Source organism: Helianthus annuus, chromosome 14 (assembly GCF_002127325.2).
Source record: "Helianthus annuus cultivar XRQ/B chromosome 14, HanXRQr2.0-SUNRISE, whole genome shotgun sequence".
In the NCBI taxonomy this organism is placed as follows: domain Eukaryota; kingdom Viridiplantae; phylum Streptophyta; class Magnoliopsida; order Asterales; family Asteraceae; genus Helianthus; species Helianthus annuus.
The window spans coordinates 36,451,141-36,456,161 of NC_035446.2; positions in this window are offsets into that span (position 1 = coordinate 36,451,141).

Consider the following 5,021-nt stretch of genomic DNA (forward strand, 5'->3'; position numbering starts at 1 on the left):
CACGACAAACATATAAGTTACACCGGTAATTATTATTACCATTTAATCGTTAAAACGTAACTTACGCATTATACGAAAATATTCATGAACGCGTATCTTGTCGACGCATTATTTTGGAAATATTATGCGAAGAGAAAATATAATATTTTTGAGAAAAATATTTATATTTTGAAAGTAGAAGTAAAAATATATTAAGTGGGACTTAATGATATAATACAAATACACATGTATTAAATCCCCCATCCTTGGGAAGGAGATTAACTACCAAGTACATGCAAAATATAAACACGAAATAGTTGTCTAACTATTTCCCAAAAACCTAAACTATAAAGCTAAGGCACGGCCATCCGTCTAATAGTATTAGCACATGTAGGTCGTTGCACAGCTGCCCGACATTCGGAGTACTTGGTATAGCGACGCACTGACTATGAGTTCATGTCCCCCTTTTCTCTTAACTGTTTTCAGTTTTCTAAACTGCAGGGATGAAATACATGTTACATTGATTATGAATACTTTATACATGGTATGGTTAGCGTAAGGAGGTTTGGTACTTAAGATCATGTGAGTGGGTAGGCGGAAACTTGAGGCCATTAATCCTCATGGTAGGACCGAGGGACAGGAGCGGTAGATCTATCTGGGTGTAGCGAGCCCAGCCCCAGGTCCAGCATAACGGACCTCGGGGTGACTTAGTGCCCGACGCATAAATCCGCTAGGTTTGAGTCTCCCTACTTGCACTTCACACATATCAATGGCCTTGCAAACCATTGGTGATCTCTTTTTCCTTATTTGCTACATACCAGGGTTTTTGATAAATACAATGGTTTATTTACTCACTTTCGCATGAACTCGCTCAACATTATTGTTGATTTTTCAACTTACATGTATTTCAGGGAATTAAAGATCTGGCACGGTATGGCATGTTTTCCGCTGCATTAGTCACCGAGGTCATCCAGGGTTTGGGGAATGTGACTCTTTCCTGGACAAGTCACAGTCCTTAAACCATGTTTATGTTATGTTTGGTGTTTGTAACGTTTGGACAAGTTTCTGGTTGTTAGGGTGTTATCCCGTTAAGACAATGTTATGGTATTTTTATTTTAATGGATGATCTTGCATATTTTTAATTCATATAGCTTGGTTATGATTAAGCTATGGTATTAAGAAGTCACACCAAATTAACCACGCTTCCGCAAAGCCAGGGTGTGACACTTGTGCCTCCTGAATATAAGCGCATTGAGCGCTACATCTGGGGATTGGATCCTGAGATACGTAGTATGGTGACATCGGTTGAACTAGCAACAATCACTCAGGCTGTAACTCTGGCTGTCAACAACAATCACTCACGGAATGGAAACCAAAATGGTGTTGGTAATGGGAACGGTAACGGAAATGGCAATGGTACTGGCAATAGGAATGGAGATGGAAATGGGCAAAACCAAGGATGTTTTGGTTGTGGTAGTAAGGAGCACTTCAAGAAAGATTGCCTAAAGGAAAACAACACTCAGGCTCGAGCATCCGTCATTGGAGCAAGGAGCGCCTGCGAGGACCCTAATGTGGTCACCGGTACTTTTCTCGTTAACAATCACTTTGCATCCATATTATTTGACATTGGTGCCGATTATAGTTTCGTGTCTGTGGAATCTAAACGTATGCTTGGGATTGAATCTAGTAGATTAGATATTCCTTATTCTATAGAACTAGCAGATGGTAAACTTGTTGAATCGGGCGAAGTTGTTATAGGATGTACATTGGAACTTGGTGAACGAAGATTTAGCATTAATCTTTTGCCGGTCCAGTTGTGTAGCTTTAATGTAGCGGTAGGCATGGATTGGCTATCCAAGAATATAGCCAAAGTCGCTTGTCATGAGAAAATCATTTGCATACCTCTTGCGAATGATGGAACACTCAAAGTGCTTGGAGAGAAGAGAGACACGCCCCTGCGGATCAGCAACTGTATGTGTGACACCTGTGTCACTTCAGCCATCAAACAAATACCAAACCAATGAAATATTGTATTTCATACTTGGGATTTGTAAAAATATGTGTATCATTTGCACATATCAACTCTTGTTCGATTTCGGGCTCTAAATCGCTTTCTGGAAGGTTATACGCGCTATGATGCGTAAATATAACCAGTTTAATGCAACAAACACTCTGGAATAGTGACATAGGCTTAACATACCTTAAATAACCTTTTTATAACTTAGAAATAAGTTTTGGATGGTTTGGTATGCCGAAATCAAGTTTGTTCGCTTACAGGGACAAAAATTGACAAACTGCGAAAGTATGCCGATTTGAACTGTAATGAACAATCCGGAACTTGATCATAAGTTAAATATGCCCTAAATATCCTTTACATATCTTAGAAATAGGCTTTGAGGTGTTTTGTGCGCAAAAATAAACTTTATGTTCATTCAGGGACTAAAAGCGTCAAAAAGTGCATCAGTTTGTATTTTCGTGCATATCTTACGTTCTGAATACATCCGGACATCCAAAAATTTATGTAAGCATTAAAATATTTTATTTTAGTGTTTGGCATAAGAAAATTCCATTTGTCGCTTGATATGGATCGTTTTTGCGTTCGTTACGACTTCCGTCGTAATTAACCGAACAACGCAACCGTACGACCAAACGAACCGAAATTCGACATATTTTTGAACATTTTTTGAGTTCCCTATACTTTAACTTCATTTTAGAGCCTTGAAATGAGGTTAACGGGTCTTAAACGTGTAAAAAATGAGCCGAAATGCAAGATTCTAAAGTTCAGGGACCAAAATTGACATTCTGCCATAGTTATCTTAGGAAGGGACCAAAATGAAAAATCTAAATTCCAGCTTGTTCCAGCTGTTCCCCTCATTTACACATGGTTTTAATGAAACTATGGGCTCCCATGGTTTCACAAAACCATGGGCACATGTGTACGGATGAGATCGAAGCTCGTTTTACGATGAATGATCCTAACGGTTCTAGATTTCCTATATATACCCACCTCCTTTCACTTGAAAAACCCACAATGATCTGATTTTGGCTCTCTAAGTTGAAGTTTATGCTTCATATCTGAGAGTAAATCGGATCATAGCTTGCGGGGACCTTTTGTAAGTATTCTTTCGTTCTTTTCATTCGTTTTTATCGTTAAAGTCAAACTGCGTTTGACTTTCTGCTTTGACCAGTTTATGGTCAACGCTAAGTTCGTTTGAACTTCATAACATGAGCGTAATCACGATGGTTATGGTCCCTAGTGACTATACCTACTGATTACCACGTTATCTAGGCTCAGTGACGAGTCGTAGTTTCGGCCAAAATGCGTTTTCTCGCGTATTTTGTAACCAAGCTACTTATAGGTATCAAAACCGTTTGTTTTGATACCAAGCCTGTTTTCCAACTTAACTAAACATGTTTTAGCATGTTTAGCTCGTTACTTTTAGTTTAGTGCTTGTGTAGAGTCGTAAGTCAAGCGGACTAAACACCCGCTTAGACTTTCGAACACGACCCGTTTGGTCGATCATTAGGATCCGACCAAACATGTTTAGTGACCATAGTAGCATAGGGAATAACCTTCCGAGGTTATACCATATGGTCACCTAGGTTTAATTAATCGTATGATAGGTAGTTTATATGCCTTAGGAAAATTACCAAAATACCCTTTTTACGCATAAATTCATTTTAAGCATATGTAACCTAAATTTTGTCATCCAAACTGATTAGAGAATAACATTAGACATGTTAAGGCATATATTACTTGTCATAGGACTAGTTAGGCATTCCAAACGCGTTTTACGCGAACGACGTGTTAAAGTAGCGTAAGCTACCTAAACGGGTCATATCGGGTCGTAAGCACTTAGGTTAGGTTTCATTTTAGTATGTAGGCTTTGTTAGACCATATCATATGAGTTCCAATCACTACAAGAAAACTGGGTTTTTAGTACGCGCAAAAGCGTCCTAAAATGCTATTTTATAGGACCTTTCATTTAATAGGACCAACGGTAAAAGCGTTTCATGTAAAGGGGTCGTAATAAATCCCGGAACTAAAAAAGCGTTCTAACATCTCAAATAAGATTATGAAACCAATTTTATGGTCGCGTAATGTCTTTGAACAAACAAAATAGTGTCCTATTAAAAACATATTAGGACACTTTTACGATGTTTTAACATGTGCTTACATACTTTTAATCTTTTGATACACTTACAAGCGTCCTTAGAAATTAATTGATAGGACCCTTATGATGTTACATTATAGCTAATTTAGTACCAAGAAAAGGGTCCTAATATACCAAATAAGATTATGAAACCAATTTTATGGTCACATAATATGTCTATAGACAACTTAAATAGCGTCCTAAAAAGAACATATTAGGACACTTTTACAATGTTTTAGTATGTGATTACCTACTTTTAATCTTTTGATACACATATAAGCATCCTTAAAAATTAATTTATAGGACCTTTATATGATGTAACGTTATAGCTACTTTAATATCAAGAAAATGGTCCTAATATCCCAAATAAGATTACAAAACCAATTTTATAAACAGGCCATCAACATATAACATCCTAATAGTTATTGTATAACATCAATCAACTAATGAAAGAAATAAAACTTCATTATATTTCAAATAAGCATGTTCATAACAAAAACATTAACCATAAATAAGTTATAACATTATCTAACATAAAGTCTTAACATTTAACAAAGAAATTAAAAGTAATTAAAGAAATTAGAAGCATAAAATCTTGAGTCATCATGCGTTCTCAATCCTCATGGACTACCTACAAATAAATCATCCATGTATAAGCATTAAGTTCCATGATATTAAAATTATTTGTATCACAAGTTAACAAATACATACCGAGATGAATGGATAGCGCCATGCGATGGATGCACCAATACAATCTTGAATTGTAGAAAATAAACCATATGGTCTTACCAAGTTTATTGGTACTTGAACGTTTACCTCACACCATTCTGGTCCAATCTCTATACGACCAACTAGATCATTTGGGTCCAAGCTCTGGACCCTTCCTCT